Source organism: Lepisosteus platostomus, chromosome 1 (assembly GCF_059453375.1).
Source record: "Lepisosteus platostomus isolate fLepPlt1 chromosome 1, fLepPlt1.hap1, whole genome shotgun sequence".
NCBI lineage: Eukaryota > Metazoa > Chordata > Actinopteri > Semionotiformes > Lepisosteidae > Lepisosteus > Lepisosteus platostomus.
In genome coordinates, this window is record NC_142611.1 from 39,558,710 (window position 1) to 39,583,101 (window position 24,392).

Genomic DNA, 24,392 nt, shown 5'->3' on the forward strand with positions numbered 1-24,392 from the left:
TATAAATAAAATAGAAAATATTGTGGGGACTGTCCTCCACAGCCCCACACCCCAATGTGCAGCACCCACCTGGATAATTAGATTGAATACTCCAGTGCCTGATGACACCTTGATAAGCATTACGTCCAAACAAACAAGACTGTTTTGGATGCAAGAGGCTACTTATTGAAAATACTAGGGTGTGAAAGTTGTCATATCAAATCATAGTACATCTTCCTGACAATGTAGGGAAGCAATAAAAAAGGCAAACGAAATATTAGTCTATGTTGTCAAAAGTGTAGAATTCAGATCGAGGGATAAATTGAATAATGCTATTTTTATGCCTCATTTAGAATATTGTTTACAATGGACATCACAAAGACACCAACCACGCGCTCCAACTTTTCAATGATTTCCAATTTCAGGGTACCGAATGCCACATTTTTACCATGGACATCACATCTCTGTACACCGTCATTCCCCATAATGACGGCCTTACAGCCCTCAAGCACACGCTGGACAAACGCACAGTGCTTGATCCACCCACCCACACCCTGGTACGCCTTGCAGAATTGGTCCTCACACTAAACGCATTCTCTTTCAATAATCTTTTTTACCAACAGGTCAGTGGAGTTGCCATGGGCACCAGAATGGGACCCAGCTATGCCAACATTTTTGTCGGCTGGGTAGAAGAACGCTTCTTCGCTTCCTACACTGGCTATGTCCCTGACCTCTACAAACGATATATTGATGACTGCGTCGGTGCCGCCACATGCTCCAACGATCAGCTTGAATTCTTCCTGCACCATTTCACCAACTTCCACCCGTCCCTCAAATATACGGTTAACATATCTTCCACCACTCTTCCGTTTCTAGACATCCACTTGTCTATCAACTACCCCCGACTGTCCACTTCAGTTTATTACAAACCCACGGATTCACACAGCTACCTCCTGTACAGCTCATTTCACCCCAACCACACTAAAAACTCTCTTCCCTTTTCACAGTTCCTTAGGTTACGACGATTATGCAGCGACGACATCGACTTCGAAAACCAAGCCCTCGAAATGTACTCATTTTTCATCAACAGAGGATACCCCAGCAGTGTGATTGACAGGGCCCTTGTCCGAGCCAAAAACACCCCCCGGACCATCAACCCGATCAGGAACTCCCGCCGTAACAACCGCATTCCTTTGGTGTTTCCTTACCACCCTAACACACTTCCTATCCCCAAGACCATTAACCAGAACTTTTCCATCCTACAGGATGATCCCTCCATTGGGGCCCTCTTTTCTGATCGCCCTATCATCTCATATCGCCGACCACCTAATCTGCGTAACCTCCTTGTTCACAGCTCCCTTGACCGCCCTCAGCAACCATCCACACCAGGCACTTTCCCTTGCAACAGAGCTCGCTGTATCACCTGCAAGTACACAGCCACCACCACACTCATTCAAGGCCCCTCAGGACAATTCCGGATCACCCAGACAGCATCTTGTACCTCCAGCAACCTTATTTACTGTATCTCTTGCAGTAAATGCCCAGCCATCTACAATGGGGAAACAGGAAGGAGACTCGGAGACCGCTTCAGAGAACACGTCAGGGCTGTGAAGATTAAAGATCTCTCCAAGCCCATTGTTTCTCATTTCACCTCTGATGGCCACGACCACTCTAATCTCTCCGTCTGTGTTCTCAAAGACGGTTTTCCGAACTCATACATCAGAAAGACCACAGAAACTAAAATTATTCTGCAGCTAGGATCACACATTCTCCCTTCCCTTAACGACAGATTACTGTTCTTTTAAATTTTCTCCATTCATTGGAAGTTTCATTTCACACCTCTCTGCACCCATTCTGACTTCACACCTCTTGATTGGCCTCTCTTTCTGTCCCCTGCTCCCGCCTCTCACTCCTCCTCCCTCTCAACCTTTGTTCTCCCGCTACTTTACCTTTGCCTACTGCCCTGTCTCTCTCACACCTGAAGAAGGCTCCACGGCCGAAACGTTGTGTTCTCTTTCTTCTTTTTTTCAGCATGGAATAAACCTATTACTTGTTCCATCACAAAGTTTTGATTCACTTGCTTGTTTTCTATTAGGAAATTCACTTTCTCTGCACTCTTGGAATAGTTGTTGTTAATAGGTAAATATGCAGTATGTATTAAATGCTTTCTATCTATCAGCTCTGTGGCTCTGTGGCTAAGGATCTGTGCCTGTGGCTGGAAGTTTGTTGGTTCACATCCTGCAGCTGGCAGAGGAATCCTACTCTATTGGGCCCCTAAGCAAGGCCCTTAATCCCAACTCCTCCAGGGGTGCTGTATGATGGCTGGCCCTGCGCTCTGACCCAAAGCTTCTCTCTCTGTGTCTGTGTCTCATGGAGAGCAAGGTGGGGTATGTGAAAAGACAAATTCCTAATGCAAGAAATTGTAAAGGGTCAATAAAGTGTTGTTGTTCTTATCTTACCTTTTGGAAGTCCACAGTCATGCCATTATTTGTTTTCTCCACCATGTTGTCTCAGGATTACAGAGCCTGTCTCATCCCTAGATTAAATTGAGGCCTCCTGTTCATCAATTGGAGACAATGGTGGGGTTTAGCGTATTTAATCTGCCACTCATAGTGTAGCAAATTTGTCCCTGTCTGACTCATCAATTATACCATGTCTGTGTGACTAACACAGCCAAGTGTTTCTAATTTGAACTGGTAAAAGGAACTTTCCATGAAGGAGTACAGATCATTCCTTTTATTAACTGTTCAGTAGTTTCTTCTTTTTGTGTAGATACTGTAGTTTTCAACACAGCACTTTTAGATTTCTGTCACCAATCCTGGATTTACTTTCAGGTGGTTTCATCACAGTCTTCCATCAAGAAATGTCTGGATGAGATCTTTTGATCAATAAGCCACTAACTACAAGATGGCCAGATGGATGACTGCCTCCTCTTGTTTGTAAACATTATGCTTATTTGTTTAGAGGAAAGTCTCAACTGTGGAAGATTATTTAATTTATGAAAGTGTCAGGAACAGTTCTTTCCGGGCCCTATGCGGACGACACGATCCGGAAGGTGAAGAAACAATAGGGAAAAATATCATGCAGGAGTGGGTCAGGAGACAGGGGGGCCGAGGTGAGCAGGTGTCCAGGGGAAGTGAGTCCGGGGCAAACAATCCAAGCATAAATCCAAAAGGGAAATCCAAAATGGGAGGCAGAGTCCAAGACCAGGGGATCCATCCAAAGTAAATAAATTAAAGGTTGAACTAAAGAGGGGCTGGAATAAGGAACAGGTGTGGGGAATGGGACAGAACGAAGAAGGGCTGGAGCGCCCTAAAGAGGAGGAGTAACGATCGTGACAGAAAGCAGTTTCACCCTACCTTATAAAAGAAGTATGTCCATTTCTGAGTGCATTGCTAGGCATGTTGAAGGTAAAGCTAGAAATGTGCTGATAGTAGATTAGAATTAAGGTAACAGGATCCAAGAACTCTTTCATATTGTGAATATACAGTAGTGATCTGTAAATACCATTTTTATGTAAAATACTTGTCTTTTAAGATTTTGCTTATTTCTCAACCACCAAATTCTTCACAGAATGTTAAAAAAAAACTTTTATTTAAAAAAGTCTTTGGGATTTCATAGCCCATTCTATGTAACACTATATCTAGTGTTCTAAAAATACAATATAGCGTTATATAAAAGTGGCTCTGTAGCATCATCTTACATACAAACAATATCCAAAGGATTAATAATAATACACACCCTCTTCTCAGGGATTGTTGAGTAAGATCACATGCCTTCTTTAATCCATTCGCCTTCAAAACTAACAAGCACACAATAGACCAAAAGCATGACAGACACAAATGAAGGCATCAGAATATATAAAGAAATGTCAGGTGAAAACTGAAATACTTTTCTTAAATACTAGTATAATATTTTATATTTAAGCAAAATTGCTTCCTTTGTGTAGTGTGCTTTCTTACTGCTTTACTGATATAAATATTCTTATTTTAAGTTTCTATATTGACATAGTGAACAGTTTCAGTTTATTTTTCTTCTTGCTTTACATGAATCCCAAGATATTCTTCTGTATTCCTATAAATCAATAATTAATCAATTCTTAATTTTGTTATACAGTATGGAATTATAGAGCAGCATAGTGGCACGGTGGTGAGTATTGCTGCCTCATGGTGTTGGGTCTCTGGGCTCAGTTGCAGACCATGGTTGCTATCTATGTGGAGTTTGTATGCTCTCCCTGTTCTCACATGGGTTTCCTCAGTGTGCTCCACTTTCCTCCCACAATCAAAAAAAATACTGGTAGGTTAATTGACTTCTGGGAAATTGGCCCTGAGTACAGATGCAGCCACTAAGAACATGGCTTATTTCTTCCAAATGCGTTTCCTGTAACACATTGCATTGTGTTATATAATTTACTGGCCAGAGGCAATCAATAGGTGGCACTTGTAGTGTGTTAAATGTTCATAAAACGATTGCTTCATTTAATCTGTTTCTCTACTGTGCATGTTTAAATCTACTTAATATCGAATTTTACAACTAAAGGGAAAGTTTGGTAGCTGAAGCTAAAAACAATAGAAGTATAATGTACACAACTGTATTCCACCTTCCTCATAAAAAATGTATGCATCAAAATATTTAACTTGGAAAAGCGTTGATGTGCGTGTTCTAAGTATATAAAGTTTATATACTTAAAAAAAAACTTTTTTTTTTAACCTGAGTATGTAATAAGAACACTATTTACTGTTGTTGTAAAAAAGTTGTAGTACCTATTTAACACCACTTCATAGCTAGGTCCCTTTTCAGGCCATAAAGGCCCAAGGGGCAATGGGGGGCTAGGGTCACCATTTTTCTTGACTATCCAACACTCGAGGTGGAGTTGATGTGGTCCAGCCGGCCTATTATCCCCAGAGGGATTAACCCCCGGAATTCTGGGAGCTGTCTGGAAGAAATTAGAGCAACCTACACTACATCACTTGCCCCTACCTGGGATTAAACCTGGGACCTTCTGGTCAAGAGCTACAGTAGCTGTCTGAGCTACTGTACCATGGCTGCACCACTTCATAAGAAATATTAATTTTAAATCGTGTAACTAAATAAATTTTGGCAGCTAAAACTAATACTTGTGGCTATTTTTTCGAAATGTTTTGACAATTTTATATTAACTAGTGGATTCCAAGCCTGGCGTTTTCTGGTGTTAGCCCAAATGCTTCTACATGCCACCTGGTGGTTTCACAAAATAATGCAGTCCGACAACAGAATATTTAAAAAAGTGCTACGCAGTGTGGTGAACCGAGATGTGTGCACCGCAAAATTGCTGAATTATCTGGTTACGCATTCCGACTGGCTGGATCTGTATAAGTGTTTGAGTGTCTGTGTCTGTCTGCCCTGTAATGGACTGGCATTCCCTCCAGAGTGTTCTCCGTCTTGCCCCTTTTGCTCCAGCTCCCCCGGGACCCTGAATTGGAAGAAGAGGTTAGAAGACGCATGGATGGAAGTATTAAATTATAAGCTACATGTTATATGATGATGATATTTCTTATTTGTAATCTATAGCATACACCTACTACTTTACTATTGGAATATTTCTGAATGATTGTGAACATAGATTCCAAAAATGTGTATTCCTCTTGCTTAAGGTCTAAATTAAGTACAGTATAAGCACGTAATCACAGTACTCAATCCTTTATTTTGTTATTCTCTTTTGTTCTCCCCTGATCTTTGTTTCCCATGTAAATTTCTTTAAAAGTTTATTTGGTGTCTACCCCTTCCATTCCAGTTTATATATTTCTGGAAGTTTTTGTGGATTCTACCAAGCCAACTGCTGCAGATGTAATCCGTCACATCTGGAAATATTTCCAGTGGCACAGAAAGCTAGATCCTTCTTCTGCAGGCCATGTCCTCATCAATGTTTTGTGTTGACAGATTGATTTGTAATTGGTCACCTCTGCCCAGTTACAGTTACCTTTGGTAGGGTTCCTGACAAAATGACTGATTAAGTCCACTTCTTACATTTCTTGCCAGGTTGTTTAAATTTGTTCTGGATGGAAAGTGTACTGCTTAATCAAATGTTATTTGTGCCCACATTGACAACAAGTGTCATCACCTGCCCTTGCTAGAAGTCTGACAACGTCAAAGAAGAGATCAAAATGTTGTGATCTCATCATGTTTGGTACAATATTATTTTATTTTTTATTTTAATCTAAAAAATGTGAAGACAGATAAAAATACTCTCTTTAAACTAAATTTTATGTATTTTCAAAATTTGGATTGTGGCATTACGCGTAGGCCTTAGCAACCACAGCTGCCCTGGTTGATTTAGGATAAGTCACAGCTGTGAGAGCCCTTGAAGAACACACTGAGCACCTTCCTGGAGAGACAAGCAGCCCCCGCAAGGTGAGAACCTTCCAGCAACAGGGGACTGTCCCGAAGGGGACTGTGACGCGAGCATAAGACCATCGTTCTTCCTTCATTTTCTTTTCTTTTTCTTTTCTCCTGTCCTGCCATGTATCTTCCACCATGACAGGGTAGGGCTTATTTTGTGTTTGGCCTTTTCTCCCATACTGGCCCCTGTTAGATAGGGTAAGTCAAGTCTGGATACTGTGGTGCCCAGTGGTTCTTTTTCCCCAAGCTGGACCCCATTAACTAGGGACAGTCCAGCCTGGACGCTGCTGTGCAAAGCGGTGTATTTTTTTCCGTTTTTTTTTTTCTTCAGTTTTTCGCTAACCTCACACTGGTGATTTCACCATCTCAGACTGGGCGTCGACTTTTACCGGTGTTTTACGCGACTCTACCCATTCTCACATTGTTACATGCAGAACCCAACATGGGTCCACAGTGGAAGAGGTTAGCAAACCGGCATTTTTTTCTTTTTCCTCCTCCACTTGAGAATGAGGCACAAGCACTACAGCTGGTAGCAATCATGCTCATCTAAATCTCTTTCACTGTGACTGCTTCAGGGTTCAGGCCTTTTTCTTTTCTTCTGGTCCAGGCTGGATCCCTCTGGATCCCTCACAGTGTTCAAAACGGCCCCCCTTTTCCCCGCTGTCAATACTTCTATACTATACTATATTTCTATACTATCAAAAGTGGGCCCCACTATCAAAGGCACTCCCCCGCTTTCCCCTGCTATCGAAAGCGGCTCCCATTTTCCATCCAGTCTGGAGCAGATTGTCAAAAGCATTTTTTCTTTTTTAATTATTTCGGCCTGGACTCTGCAATAAGGCAGCATTTTATTTTCTCCAAAAGGGGTATTATTTTTTTCTCGTCCCATCCAGCCTCCTCTGGTGGTTGTTTTTCAGAGCGGGAAATGGCCTTTGGAATTGGCTGATCTTCGGTCAGCCGAGGGGGGGGGGGGGTACGTGGCATTACATGGGGGTGTGTTCAGTGTGGAGGCGGAGCCCTGGATTAAGGGCAGCCACAGCCATCCGGCTAATTAAGGACGAGCTGCAGCTGTGAGGTCCTTTTAAAAACACACAGAGCCCCACCCCAGAAGGACGAGCAGACCCCCGCAAAGGGAGGACCTTCCAGCAACAGTCCAGGAGGGGACTGTGACGAGAGCGTAAGGCCTTCATTTTTCCTTCATTTTCTTTTCTTTTTCTTCTCACCTGTCCCGCTGTGTATCCTCCACCAGGGCAGGCTGAACCTTTCCTCCCCTGTCCCCCCGTGTATCCTTCACCGAAACAGGTTGAGTTTATTTTTGTTTTGGCCTCATGCTCCTTTTCTTCCAGACTGGACCCTGTTAGACAAGGTAAATCCACCCTGGATGCAGCTGTGCAAAGTGGTCAGTCTTGTTTTTTTCCTTTTTGTGTTTTTTTTGGGGGGGTTTTCGCTAACTTCACATCAGTGCCTCTGCCGCCTCAGACAGGGCATCAACCACCGTGGCCAATCCCAGTCCTGCATTGGTACATTATTTATTACCTGCAATTAACATTTTAGATCTATATCTAAAAATATATTTTGTACAAAATGTACCTTTGAAACAGCTTGTTATGCATAACTTGGAAAAACAAAACTATTATATGCATCACATTTCTTTCTTTCTACTAGGGAGTGTGGAATCCAACTGTTCCAATTGATTTTCTTTTAAGTCCATCTCTGGACAAAGTCTTTTCAATTTAAAACATTCACGCCCTTAAACTGTAGTTACTAAGAGGCAATTAGCTTCTGCTGTGTGTAGTCTGCAGACTGCTTTTGATTCAATAGTGATATTTCGTAACACCTACAGTTAGACTCAATTGTTCAGCTGGGTATAAAAAGAAATTCTCTTCTTAGCTCTTTCTATTTAGTGACAGTGACATCATAAGTAGAGAGATTAAATAATTTATTGCTTGCCCCCTGTAACTACATACAGTTGCAAAATTGTCAATATTTGAAGTATCACTACATTTTCAGAACAGTTTCATCATTCAAATACTTGGGTCAGAAATGGTAGAGGTGATTTTCTTTTAGATTGCACCTAACTATTTAATGTTAAAAAATGTCCTAGAGGGTGCATTTGGTCAAAATAACGCCCACAGCCACATAGGAGTATTCATTATTTTGAAAACAAGTGGAATATTGAAATTGACATCACTACGGAAGTATATTTTTTAATATATCAATATAGACCTGATTGCATCATAACTCTCCATGTCTTCATCATCCTCCAGCTGGCTGGATGGACACAATTATTAGTGAGCTCCATACAGTATAAATGATAAACTTAGGGTGAGGGGAAAAGACAGAAATAGCTGCCAGAGAAAATAATTTAGTGGGAAGACGCATGGCAAATGAAATTTAACATTGAAATGTGCAAAAAGATGCACACTGGAAATAGAAGCCAACAGTATACATTTTACATTAAATAGGATTGGTGATTCAGAACTGCAGGAAATAACATACAAAGGGATCTGGGTGTTTGCACGGGTATGTGTGTGCCCTCATCAAGGCAATGTGAGGAAGCAATAAAAAAGCAAACAGAATGTTCGGGGGGTCAAGAAAAAAGAGTGAAATTGAACTCAGGGAATGCTTAAACATTTAAGTGCACTATTTAAATCTCTGCTTGCTCATGCATTTTGGTTAATTGTTTTTTTTTTACTGTCAACTCTTTTCATTTCAGGATTTGGATGCCCTTACATAGTTCTGGGTGTTTTCCTGTATGATTTTATGAATCCATAAATAAATCAAAGAAGAAGCACACATTAGCTGTTAAAATCAGGAGTTCATAAAGAATTAACTAAACATTTCTTCAGAGACTTGAGGTAAGTCTGAGAAGAATTATCCTACTTTCTCTGCAATGCATATTTAGCAGCAGAGATAAAAGAAGCAAATGGTTTTAATTCTTCACACTTGAGTGCATATTTTCTAAATGAGCTGAAACAAATTTGGCAAATCAAAACCAGTCACTTCATCATCAGTAAATGGTCTTCTCTGAGGATCCAAAAGTGTTTTATTAGTTTCATGAATGAATACTGCCAGGGAAGAGCTGGGATTTACTGACACTGACACACTGTAATTACATTCTGGTCTCCTGAAACTGTTATTTTATCAGGCTGAGATGTACAGTATATGAGTAAAAAAAATAACTCCACTGAGGTAAAATTGCCCAACAACACAAGCTGTGGACACATTAAGAGGTGTTCAATAATGATAGGATATATCAGACCACACCAGAATTCTGTGTCTAGCTCTCAGCAGATTCGAGTGATACAAATCAGTAAAGTTACCTCTATCTTTCAACCCTTATTTGCTTGGATTTATTTGATTGTCTAACCCTGCAAGTAAGACACAGGTTTCCAGTGTAATATAAACTATAGATCTGTAACCATACATTTAATAGCTACTGATTATCCTGATGATTGATTTTATCATTTGTTTGTTTGTTTGTTTGTTTGTTTGTTTTTTTAATTTTGGAGCCATCTACTATATGTTAAATTTGTGAATTCACCTGAACCTCTTACATTTTACTTACTACAATGGATGATCAACCTGAGAGTTAACAGTAAAATTCAATAAGCAATAAACAATTTAATGATAGTAAGCAAATTTTACCTTATTTATTACATTTGAGAAATATCTTTTTTCCAATAGAAGATGATCAGCAAATATACAGTATTTTCTATCTGTGTTTCATTAAAAAGTGATCTCAGAGATGAATGTAAATATATTGGTATCATATATTGTACTGAGTTGATGTGTGAGCCAAAATAGTACTGACAGTTGAACGCTGTGATCATTATCCAATCTGGGTGGTTGCTGCATTATGTAATGGGGCATCCTCTGAACAGAAGGGAATGGGAGGTTTGTCGAAACTGAGGGTGAAATTGAACAGAAAGTCCATTGCAAAGTCCAAAATAATTTTAGAGGAAAACCTGTTTCAATCTGCCCAGTCTAAAGACTCAAAAACAGTGTGAACATTTTCCTTTCACCTTTCAACAATACAAGGACCCAAAGCACAAGCCCAAAGCTACACAGAAGTGGTACACATATGCTGCATCTGTATAGCAATGAATGTCCTTGAGTGGCCTAATCAAGGTCCTGACTTGCAAATGACCCAAAAATCCCTGGTAAGACTTGAAAAATCCTGTCCATTGGCAGTCACCAATCAGCTTGCCAAAAACAAACTCAATGTGCAAGAATGGTAAAGACGAAATCAGAAAGACTCACAGCTATAATGGCTGTCAAAGGTGCTTACCCCAAATAATGACTCAGAAAGTGAATACCTGTGCAATTACTATAGCTTTTCACTTTAGCGTTTGATATTTCTTTGCAGTGTTCATTCTGTGGTCTTTTCTTTGTAATTTATTCACCACTGCTTCTCTTGCCAGGAGCAAGTATTTTCTTCTCTCATTTTATGCAACAGCATGCACACACTCCAGTGTAAAAGTTTATAGATAAAATAACTTTCGAGTTTAGAATGCTATGCTAGGAATACATTTTCACTAAGCCATTTAGAAAACCTTGAATTGAAACATCAGTGGAAATTGCCAAGACAACAAAAAAGCATCACATTTTTATTCCATTTAAATAAGCTATCACTTTGATACTTTGTAATTCTTTGCGCACTATAGAAAATTAATTTCATGTTGGTTTCATTAAGTTTATTAGGTGAAAATTAAAAATGTGGTACTCAAATACAATTTGTCCTGTTTCCTACCTCTTTGTCATTCAATCAGGGAGCTGCAGAGCAGAATAAGAGCCTAAAAAGAATGATGTTACCGATGAATTATGATATTAGTTTCTGACAATAGTTCTTGTCTGACACAGACATCACTTCATGATGTAAAAATGCCAAATAATATAATTTGTAAAAGACTTAGGGAATAGTAATATACAACTATAACAGAGATGCATTTTTAGTTTTATTTTCTAATTTGCATAAATTGGAATTTTAATATAACAATAGTTTTACTTGGGAAATCAAGAAAAATCAAAACAGAACTGGATGAGATTAAATGTAATACTGTTAATCAGTTTTACCAGTTTAATGTAGGCATTCCTTCTTCATTGTTTCAGTAGCTACTTAGTAGTAACTCCTTAGCTACGTAATACTTTGTAAAGTAAGGGTTTCAAGGTATTTTTGCTTTTGAATGTCAAATGAATGTCAAATTTGCTTTTGAAACAAAGCTGAATGAGAAAAACCTATATCTATATATACAAATGTATCTGTGATTACACTGGTTGTGCTTAGCATAATAGCTTACTGAATTACAAACCTCTAGGTAGGTACAGGACACAAAATACCAAAGGAAATGAAGAAGAAATTGTAATAAATACGGCTTTGATGCACTACTTAGATTGTCTATACTTCTCTTAATAATTATATTTATTTTTAGACTAGCAGAATTCTCTTTTAAAATTATTTTTATCATTATTATTTAGTACTATTCAGAGAATGACATTCCATTCTCTTACTTTAGTTACGTCCTCCAACAGTGTTCTTAGTCAGTGTTGACTCAGCAAACAGTGAGCAAATAGTAAGCTACTGTACTGTATGGCTAACCTATGCCATCTGGCATTTTTGATGCCCTTTCTTCAGTATGATTGGTTACAGATTTTGTTCCAGAGGTGAAAGTAAAGGCTCTTCTTTCTTTGTTTTTCACAGTGTGGAATATAAAAGAAAATGCGAATACTGCTTAAGATGACAGATTTATTCTTCTCCTCTGTAAAGAGAGTTTTTTTATTCTTACTGAGATCAAGCAATCATTTGGATACTGAATAATTTATATACTACTGGGAATGTCCCAAAGCTCCATACATTTCTTATGCATGTTGTAATGACTTATGAACTGTTAAAAGCCACTCATCCCCTCTGCATAGGAGTTAACAATCCAACCTTCAAATGTTGTTCCAAAATATGAAAGAACAACTAAACATACCTCTCCTCTACATAATTCTTTGTACACATCTGTTTTCTCACTTATTATGAAACATATAGCAAATTGCAATTTATTTGGATTTTGTTTGATGTAATTCTTGTATATTTATGTTCCATTCACACATGTGTTTTTTTAAGAACAACCAGAACTTGCCATAAATCTTAGGCTATATAAATTGGATAAATTGGCCATTTCAAAATGCTACAGTTGTTTTGCCCTTATTAGGGCTAATCAGCATAACATAGTTAAACTTTGGCAATTTGTTGCTGGCTCTGATTATCCTATCAGTGATAATTGATTTCTAGGTCCTTTCCACTTATGCCTGCCACTAGACTGGCATCACACCTGACCCTCACCCTTTATTTTGCAGGTGGTGGGCCAACAAGACTGTCACGAATGACCCGCTGAGCAATCGGGAGGACAGACCCTGTGCGGTACCTCAGGCAGTCAGGAGACAGGCAGGTAGCTTCCAGAGCAAACAGGGCTAAGCGAGAGACATGGTCAAAGGCAAGTTTGTGGTTCGTGTCTTGAAGAGCGAAGAGAAGGTTTAGAAATTGAAGGCGAGGTAGGAGCTCCAAAGGGCGACCAATACCGGGCAAAGAGCAGAGGGTTTGGAGGGTTTAAATATTGTGAGAGGAGGAAGGTGCGCTGATTGATGGAGTGTCATGGTTGGCTGATTGGCAGGAGCGGTGTCGTTTGGAAGAGGTGCTCGGGGCTGGAGTGTAATTAGCACGAGTGCGCCTCCGTGTGGGAATCTGGTTGGATGAGGGCGTGACAAAGATGGCTCCATCAACAGATATGTTCCACCAAATGACTCCCCTGTCAGAGCCATTAATTGTTGGATATGCTTCAATCTCCACATGCCTTACAGAGAGGTTACAAGGGTCACTTTGTTCTCGACATTGAGAGGACTCCTGCCAACTAATGCCTAGCCTAATCCAACAGCATTCTGCTATTTACACATCGCCTGTTGGGGAATCCCGACTAACTAGTGACACAATCCAGGCTCAATCCAGAGAATTTGTGGGCTATAAACATCAGCCTTCTCTCTGATTGAATGCCTTTATTAGTTGAACCATCTAACAATGATGAGTGATGTTTTCAGAAACAGTGATCACCATGATTAAGCTTAACTCATTCAGCTATGCTCTTTAGAGTTTCTAAGCCTGCAAACACATTCTTTAGTGTGCAATATTGCCAAGGTCCCTTTTATATTGTTACAGCTATAGGTGACTAGGAAGTGTCTCTAGAGTTTAGATAAAGTGTGTGACACTTAGCCATGTAAACTGTTCCAGTTTCAAAGCAGAGGGATGTTTGCTGAGATGTGGGAGATCCCCTGATCAAAAACTATTTTAAAGTTAAACTTTGTTTACCTAGTTAATTAAGGTTAATGAATGTCAATGATCATTTCAAAAATATACCATATAAGATTACATTTTGACAAGAGAAGGTATAGGGGAAGCAGGAGGAAGAAGAGTACGAGGAGAGAGGAGAGAAAGAAGGTCAGAACACAAAAGAGGAGTCAGGAGGAATTGGAACTTGAAGCTTTCACCAGGTGAGAGCCCCTACTTTATGATCATCCAAACAAAACCTCGTTGGAGCTAAGTATTAGGGAACATGGGTTTTCTAGGTTAAATATACAGGTTAGAGACGTCTTTCTTGTTTGTGGGTGGATTTTTAGAATAGAGAGATAGGCTCTCAATTATTTTGTGGCATCTGGGTTTGCAGAGAAAGAGATTTAAGTGCAGGTTGTATTGCATTTATTAAGAAGGCAGCTTATCTCTTATTGTGGCCTCTGTGGGCATTATTTAAGAGTTCAATATTTAGTAGCAGTCTGAAGTTTTCTGGGTGAGTAGGATGTTAGACCTCTGAAATGCCTTGTTTGTACATACAGTAAACATAGTAACTTGTATGCTGTATGTTTATGTTGTGTGTAGTGTAGTGTTGGTCTTGTCATTGTTAATAAACATTTCTTTAACCAGCTGTGCCTGGATTATTGCTCTTTTCACCAAAACTGTGCCAGAGAATAAAGAATTCACGTGTCTCTAATTATACCAACTGATCAGGTATATTCTGGAGAAATCACTTGCAAGTTGGTGGTTATGAATAATTATTTTACTGATTGACTAAACTGCTTGGTCAATTCCTTCACCATTTTCGTAACCCACCATTTGTAACAATATGAATTTCTGGCTTCATGTAAACATTTAGCAAGTGAACCTCAAGTTTTAGTGTGTTTGTAATTTCCACAGGGCTTTTGTAACACTGGAAGACTGTTTCAACTGAAGACCCAATTAATTCAATGTTTCTTCAAAGAGGAAAGCCAATTAAAGTGACCTAAGCCAACACTAGAAGAGGAATATATTAACAAGAAAGACTACTAGCGTGCAGTTATAAATATTTCAACAGAAATACTCTTCTTGTAAACATAGAATGTGATTGTTAACAGCAATTTACCTGGATGCAAAAAGAAAAATCAAATACTATGGCCGAGATTAGTGATGCTTTACAGGTTTTAGACATTTACTTGTCACGTCCCCAAAGAGCCTTGTCTGCTTTATGATTCAGGTCTTATAAGATAAAAGCATTTGACGAGAAGCAAAGTCATGCCATGAAAAATGACAACATTTTGTGTTCTGGTTTTACAAGCAAACATCAAAGCCACAGAGGAAATAGAGCCCGCAACTCAGAGAATGTAATAATTTCAATAAATATATAAAGAGAATTGGGAATCTCTATTAAATCTATAGGCCTTTGAGGCACAGACCATTTCTGTGTAAAAATGTAAAGGTTTATTCATACTTCAGAGAAATGTATTTAGTTTTGCACCGTGTACATCAAGGTTGGGTAAATGCACACATTGGAATATATTTTTGAACATATTAGGATTATAAGCTCTAAGTCAAAAATATTTTAAAATTAAAAATGTATATCATATAGTTCACTGACAAATACATTATAAATATAAAGAGATGATATTTACATGTTCATTTATTTGAATTCATCTAGAGATTAGCTGAATGTTTTAAGGATCTCCAGGGCAACCGTTTGCTCCTTTTTTTCTGTCTCAAAATTACATTTTGTTAAATGTCTTATCAAAAGTTGAAGTGAAAAAAAAACATTCCCATTCTTCTGGTCTTCTGCTAAATTTTCACCTTTCAAATATTTTTTTTTTTCCTCTGTAGACTCAGGAAGGAATTACTCATACCTTAATGATGAAAGTTTTACTAAAAGTAGCACATTCTTGTGAATAAAAATTGTAATATAAAATTCTACACATGAAAAATAATTAAAAGAATTACTTCATTTACTCATTCCTCCTGCATTTTTTACTGAATTTGATTGTCGTACTTTATGGTCAACTCTTGGTATCTTCCATCTGGAGATTAAAACTGGAATTATGAGTTTTTGCTGCTGTCATCTTAGGATCTGTCCAAATATTTACATTTCTTTTATTCCTATACATTTATTTCTCTCTCTCTCACTTTAAAAATTATTTAAGAATACAATTTTGCACATAATATGACACTATTTTATCTTTAAATGTGTTTTTTTAAAAAAAGCTTTATTGATTTTTTATTTTGTATTGTTGCCAAAACTGAGATATTCTCTGGCTCCCCTGTGACCCTGAATCAGTAGAAGCAGTCAGAAAATGGATGGATGCTTGCCAAAATTAAATTCTATTTATAAACAAAACATGCAAACACAGATGCTCAAGTCTCAGAAATTGCACCAGTTTATATATTTCCCTTTTCTGATCTAGGCTATATAATTGCTTTGATATAAAAAAAGTTTTGTTTCATATAACATTCCTTAATTCCTTTACTTTTGTAAGTAAAGAAAATCATTGAATGATATTGCATTTTGCGAGTGCATGTAAATATGCTTGTAGAAGGATTTAATTATGTCTCAAAATAGTTGAATATTGCAAATAATGTTTGTGGCAAACCAAGTCCTAATCAATTTATTGAACCTACACATTGGTATATTGTTTTGTTTTAATGAACACTTTTCACAGAAATAAACTTCTCCAAACTTGAATATACTGTACCAGCATTTCTCTGTGTGCATTGGAATAACTGTAGTTTATTAATTAAAACATTGTTTAAGGCTATGGATAGTTAATTCATTGTGCTTTGCAAACTTGGTTTGGTATCCCATTCTCATCAACAAAATATGCAGCATCTTGGACCATTGTGGATTAGATTATTCTGCTTTTCAGTCATTCGGTGTGTAAGGACAAGGCCTATTATTTCACTTAGAATTAAATGTTATTAAAGATATCTAATAATATTTGTGTGCCTTGACCAAGCAGCCTGGTGCTGTCTGTGTGACAGCAGTGGAATATAGCTAAAGATGCCCCTCTTTATGATCTCAGCCACAGGATGACCTAGTGGTCTTTGCATGTGGGAAAGTAAAGGAAATGAGTTGTCTTTTTCCTCCCCAGGAAAGTGACAATCTAAACTCCTATGACGGATGTCCACTGCTGGTGCCTGGATGTCTAGTAGAGAGCAATGAAACGTCTGGACCTGATGGACCTAAAGTCACGTGGCATGGTCAAATCACCCCAAGGAAGATCCAACAATTGGGGATCTGTAGGGTGGGTACCAGAACCAAACCTGATGACCTCTTGGCCAATCACCAACTAGTGATGTTGCACCATATACAGTAAACTGGAACACAAGTCAAAAGTTTTTTTTTTCTCCAGCCTGGCTCTCTCAATCTCTCTCTAAACTGGCAAACTGACTTTTACAACCACGTAACTGCAAGCAGTCCCGGTCAGTACTTAAACTTTCTCCAAGAAGTCAGGCCGAGAGAGTGAATCAGTATAGTACAGAATTATGCCCAAGATATTCTTCCTGAAAGAGAAGAAATCTAGCTGTTATTTTCTGCTGATCATCTAAATTAAACAATTAGAATTAGATTTATTTATTTTTATTTCCAAAATATTGTGAACAAAGCTATAGCTTTTTGTTCATCTTGCAGGCCTCAAGAAGACAAACTGTGAGCATACTGTTTTAAAGACCAAAGTCAACAGGACGCTACTTTGGCAGAGCTGCCTGAGCACAGAGCAAGGAAAAGTTTTCACTCTGTCCTGTAGTTGCTACGGAAACCCAGCCAGCTTTTACCAGCACCAAGTTTAAACTCATCAAGGACGTCTGGACAATGGATCTTTGAGTATTAAATTTTGTTATTCTTGAGAGAACTATTATTACAAGTTTTATTATTTTATTTTATTATTATTATTATTATTTAGTTTCACAATAATAAGTGTACATTTACTTGTGTCTGGGAATGTGATTTAATTATGTAAGACTGATAGAACCTACACGTTAGACTGTAACACATTATAGTCGATGCATATTTTAACTTTGAAGTTATTAACTCTAATATTTGTAATCCTTGAGTGAATGATCAGCCATTCATGTTTACAGCACATCGTTTCACAGAGATATATTCTATTACGTTGTTGCTTGTTATGCGTGTTTTGGTTATATCAATAAATATACTGTATATTAAGAATCTGTGTGTGAGACTCTTAATTATGTTTGATTGGTTTCTAAAAGTCATCAAGTGCCCTTGCAATTAACTGTTATAATTCTGGATTGTTATATCAGATTAAAACCCCCAACCTTCTACAAGTCTAACATACTTCTCTGAGATAACAGTTCAATTATTACACTTGCAGAAACTGTATCATGTCTTCAAGGCCTACATTCAGGAGCACAACATCATTCATTTCCACTATTAAACAAAAGCTTCCACCAAAACAGAAACATTTCATGTCAGCACCAGACATTACACACTTCACTTGTCAAGACATTCCTCTTACAAACAATATCTTTAATTAACATGGATAGAAAATTAATGCACTTTAACACAGTACAACAAATATACAGTAATCAATGCACTTTAACACAGTACAACAAATATACAGTAATCAATGCACTTTAACACAATACAGCAAATATACAGTTTGTATTTCTGAATACTTGCTACTACAAGCACAAATCTTCTATTTTGGTATTATTTTATATAACAAAAAAACTTTTTCCTTGGCCGCTCAAAGATTTGAATGGACTGCTCTCACTTTTGTAAGAATGAGGCACATCCTTGGTATCTTCTGAAACATGATCTCCCCAATAATGCAGTCCTTCAGATATGGTGAAGAAGTGCTCTCTTGCAGAACACTGGTTAGGTGGTGATTCTTTAACTGATTCTTGTGAAATTTTCCTTGAACTTTGTTGTCTGGCAGTGATAATGATAGTGATCTCTAGCATTTCAAACACTCCTGGAGAATGATGTCTTCCTGACTTTCCCCAGGTTTTTTTTAGAAACATTTTCCAACTCTACTGTATAAGCAGCTCTTGGCAATTCTGTCAATCTTGCTGTAGTTTGGTCCACATGCCTTCACACTCTTTGTCTATTTCCACTTATATGACATTGGCTCCAAAGTTCCGAACAAATATCACATAATGCAACGCTGTGTTTTATGACAATGGTTAGAAATTGAAAGAACTGGGTATTCCACTTTCATTTTAACTGTTAAAGCTAGAACACTTTTAAAGTATTTTTTAGTTCTGTGTTTTCTAGTGTAAATTATTTAGCAGAAATAAGACATAAAGCAAAGTACAATATTTGGACTTTGTTGTTGTGCTGTATTCACCTTGATTATTTGCTGTATTAAAGCTCTCTGTTGTTTCCCTTTTTATAAGGCTATGACCTTTCTGAATCAGCTTTGAAATTAATTTTCATTGCTTGAATATTGTATCCCATTAATATTCATAATTATTTAAGAAATATTCTCTTTGCTTGATTAAACTCAATATTTTGAATGTTGTGATTAACTTGTTGTTTTTACATACAGATATCAAGCGTTGTGCTAGCCTTAGCTGCACACTGTGACATTGCTAGTCTAATCTTCAAAATGAACAGTAAAACACAAACTAAAGGGCACAATTAAAAATGACACGAAAGTCTATTTAAAAGCGAGAATAGGAGGCACTTCTTGGAGACTGCGTGAGTATAGAACTTTGCCACTTGATTGAAGCCAATAGTTTGGATTAATTTAAGAAACAGCTGGATGAGAACTTGGATCAATTCACTACTATCAAACCAGCTAGATGAGTCAAATAGCCTCATCACATTTGTAACCTTTCTTTTGTTCTAATGTTTGAACTACTCACAACTCCTCACTGCTAGCCCACTGTGTCCTCTGATATCCGAGTTCTTGAATGTTGTTCCCTTTCCAGAGAAGACAAAGCAGACATCTTTCTTTTGCTGGGTTGCTCTGGTTTAGACTCATACAAATGCACAGCTTTTCTGCACTAGACACTTTCACAATCCTTTAATCATCAGACATACTCTATTTTACTTACAAAGCCATTCCTACACTAGAACGTGGATCATGCACCTTGAAACACTCCTACTCACATCTAGACATGGTAATATTCTCTCCAAGGTACCCCCTCTCTCATCACACACTGGACCATGGAGAATCCATTTTGTCATAGTGCTTCTCCTGTATTCTTTCTCTTTTCTGGGCTGATTTGGAGGATGGCTGCTGGTGTGGCAGGGAAGCTATAGGGTGCTTTATACAGAAGCATCCCAGATACAGCAGCAGGTTTGCTGTTTCCATCTCCTTCTCCTTTCTCCTTCTCAGGCCGCCCATATAATAATAATAATGATAAACTTTATTTTATATAGCGCCTTTAAAGGTGGCTTCTCAAAGCGCTTTACAGAATGACAACAACAATAAATAAAAAGAATACACAAGATAAAACACAGTTACAATAAAGAGAGGAGACCGTGGATGGTGGTATTAAGAAAAGCAGAGGGGTGAAGAATGGAACCAGTTAAGTAAAGGCTCTTCTAAAGAAGAAGGTTTTGAGTCTGGATTGGAAGGAGTTTAGAGAAGGTGACTCTTTGATATGCTTGGGCAGAGAGTTCCAGAACTTGGAGGCGTAACATGAGAAGGCCCTGTCACCCCTACAATGTAGACGGGCTTAGGGGACAGTTAGGAGACCAGAATTAGAAGAGAGAAGGTTGCGAGGTGGGGAGTAGGGCGATAATAGTTCAGACAGGTACTGAGGTGCCAAGCCATGCAGAGCCTTATAGGTGAGCATGAGGATTTTAAAGTCCACATGGAATTTGACAGAAAGACAGTGCAAGGACTCCAGGATAGAAGTGCATATGACTGCACCTGGTCCAACACAGGGCACAAGGTGATCTGACAACTCATCCATTGTGCTGTCTAGTTTCTTTCTGTCCTGGTTTCTTTCCTGTGGTGAGAAGCTATGCTGCTACCTTGCCAGGCATTGACGCTCAGATAACAGCACCTCCTGTCAGTCTGGCTCAGCAAGCCAATCCTGTTTCTCAGCAGCACATTTCCACACCGTTACGCCTGGCAAATGAGCTAACTACACAACAAAAGGTTAATTTCATGCTGAAAGAGAAGAAAAGAAACAAAATGTTTTGGCAGCCAAAACGTTGTGTTTCCTTTCTTCTGTTTACAGCATGGAATAAGTCCAAACAGCACAGTGAATGAGTGCTGACGAGCATGAGCTCTGTGAGGATGAGGGTGAGCAAAATGGGGGCGGAGCGGTGGCACTGTGGCTAAGAATCTGTGCCTGTGGCTAGAAGGTTGCTGCTTCAAATCCCGCGGCCGGCAGAGGAATCCTACTCCGTTGGGCCCCTGAGAAAGGCTCTTAACCCCAACTGCTCCAGGGGAGCTGTACAATGGCTGACCCTGCGCTCTGACCCCAAGCTTCTCTCCCTGTCTGTGTGTCTCATAGAGAGCAAGCTGGGGTATGTGAAAAGATGAATTCCTAATGCAAGAAATTGTATATGGCTAATAAAGTGATCTTATATTAAAATGTGCTCTGAGACTAATCCTGCGGTAAAAGCGGTTGAGGTCGACTTGGGTTTGGGGGATGTCCAGCTTCTTAGGGACTGGTACTTTTGTAGGACCCCAATTCACAGTCCTTAAAAGTAACGAAATTAAAGGGGAACTGCAATCCGATTTTTATATTTTGGGTTTAGAAAGAACCTGCACTGATAAGTGCATTTCAAACCTCAAAGAAAGTAAAATATAACGTGTAAAACCTCCAATTTGCATCACAAAACAGATTACATTTCCAGGTATGTGCAGCGCCATATTCTGCAAAGATATTGTCATCAAACCAGCTGACAAAGGTAGCACTGTTGTGGTGTGGCGAAAGGACCTGTATATTAATGAAGCCTCTAGACAACTAACCAACTCTTCTGCCTACCTTCCTCTCCAACAGGATCCTACCACTGACTTCCAAAAGGAAGTGGTATCCAACATCTCTCTTCTTATCAGCAGCAAGGAGCTCCCCCGGGAAGTGAACTGGCTCATCGTTGAACATCCCCAGGTATCCCAATTTTACCTCTTCCCCAAAGTCCACAAACCCGACACCCCTGGACGCCCCATCGTTTCAGCATGCAACTATAGAATTACTCATATCTCTGCTTTTCTCAACAGCCTTATGAGACCACTGGTTGAAGGTCTTCCTTCATGTTTCAAGGACACCAACCATGCCCTCCAACTTTTTAATTATTTCCATTTTCAGGGACCAGAGTGCTACATTTTCACCATGGACATCTCAACTCTCTACACCGTCATTCCCCACAATGACGGTCTTACTGCCCTTAAGCACACGCTGGACAAACGCACAGTGCTTGATCCACCCACCCACACCCTTGTACGCATTGCAGAATTGGCACTCACACTTAATGCATTCTCTTTCAATAACCTTTTTTACCAGCAAGTTAGTGGAGTCGCCATGTGCACCAGAATGGGACCCAGCTATACCAATATTTTTGTCAGCTGGGTAGACGAATGCTTCTTTGCTTCCAACACTGGCTTCGTCCCTGACCTCTACAAGTGATACATTGATGACTGTGTTGGTGCAGCCACATGCTCTAATGAATCATCACTTCACCAACTTCCACCCATGTCTCAAATATACAGTTAACATATCCTTCACTACTCTTCAGTTTCTAGACATAAACCTATCCATTAACCATCCCCCACTCTCTACTTCGGTCTATTACAAACCCAGAGATTCACACAGCTATCTTCTGTACAGTTCATTTCACCCCAAACACATAAAAAACTCTCTACCTTTTTCACAGTTCCTTCGGCCAAAACAGCTCTGCAGTGATGAGATCGATTTCCAGAATCAAGCACTCAAAATGCACTTTTTTTTCATCAACAGAGGATACCCCACCCGTGTTATTGACAGGGCTCTCACCCAAGCCAAAAACAGCCCTTGGATTATCAACTCGATCAGGAACTCTGGCCTAACAACCACATTCCTTTGGTGCTTCCCAACCACCCTAACACACTCTCTATCCCCACGACCGTTAACGACAACTTTCCTATCCTACAGGATGATCCCTCCACTGGGGCCCTCTTTCCTGACCGCCTAATCATCTCATATCGCCAAACACCTAATCTGAGTAACCTTCTTGTTCACAGCTCCTTTGACCGCCCTCAGCAATCATCCACACCGGGCACTTTCCCCTGCAACAGAGTTCGCTGAATCACCTGCAAGTACATATCTAACACCACACTCATTCAAGGTGTGGAGATGGAAGGGATTTCTTGATTAATTATAGATTGTGCAGCGATACTCAAACAAATTAAAAGAGATGTTCTCCCGAATTAGAAACATTAACTAGTAAGTGCAAGCCATTCTACCTATTGAGTGAGGATATTTTCGGCTCGCTCTTGTGAATGCTGAATTCTTCAATTCTCCAGTAGAAAATTACTGTTCTGGCTCTATTCTTATCACAATAAATGATCATTTCAGTGCTGATAAAGCTCATCCCATATATAAACAATGGATAAAGTTTTGTGATATAGTCAAAGAAGTCATCTTGAGCAGACCATCTTGGCTCAGATCCCAGGCCTTGAGGTGTGACCTTATCATCTGTTGTGGTGCACCCCCCTGCAGGGGCATATAAGGATCCAAATGGGGTAGCACGAGAACTTTTCGTATACAGCTAATTAAAAAATCATACCACATTTTTCTAACAATCAGGCAATGCCTTTTTTACAGCAATTTATAAGTAGAAATGTAACACTCACCCCGTAATGATGTTTCTTCCAATATTCTGTATTTTAGTCAATATTAAGAACTACACCAAGTTACAGTACATTTTCTATCAACATCACATCGGGTATAGCCCAGTGATAGAACTGCTGAATCCAAGTTACAAAGACCAATCCAGGTTTCAAACAAGTCAAACATTTCTCTGAAGCTGGTATTATTTTAGCAAACAATTTAAGATTTAAAATAAACATATCTTGACAAACAAGTCTGAAATCATAATTTGAAAGAATTTGAATTTACAGCAGTTTGCAAACTGCTTCAATGTTCCTATATAGTAAATGAAAAAAAAAATCTTACAGATAAAATAAGATCACTTTATTGGCCATTTACAATTTCTTGTATTAGGAATTTGTCTTTTAACTTTATTAGTCAACAACATTAGTACTGAATTTTTGTTAAACCTTCTGTTTCCAATAATCTAAGAAGAGGACCATTCTAGATATTTAAATACAAATTGCCCTTTATTTATATTTAAATAATATTTTAAATAAAATAAATATATTTATTAAATAAATCATATATATTTAAATCATGGCAAATAAATATTGTATGTACAGTACAGTATAAAGGACCTTGTTGGTTTAAACAGAAGATAATGAAAGACCGTGTATAAGATTTATTGTATATTATTAATAAAACTACAAAATGCAGGATTATGAATTCCTGTTTTCCTTTTTTTAAAACAGTTTTATTTAGAACAAGAGAAATCTTAAATAAAATTATATCAATGCTGAGCTATGAGGTAGTGAGTAATGCAAACCTGGAAACATTTTTCAATTGTACATTTTTAACAACATTCATCTTTGAGACACATAGAAGTGACAGATTCTTTGTATTTTGTGTTTTTTCATTAGTTTTTTTTCTTCTTGGAGAAGAAAAAATATTGTTGAAAGTAAAAAGTAATAACAGAACTATACTT

The 24,392-nt window shown here is 38.5% G+C and overlaps 1 pseudogene; it reads left to right on the top strand.

The window, feature by feature from the left end:
• Window positions 1–21,475: 21,475 nt before the first annotated feature.
• On the top strand, window positions 21,476–23,303 carry LOC148677932 (uncharacterized; annotated as a pseudogene).
• The last annotated feature ends 1,089 nt before the right edge of the window (window positions 23,304–24,392 follow it).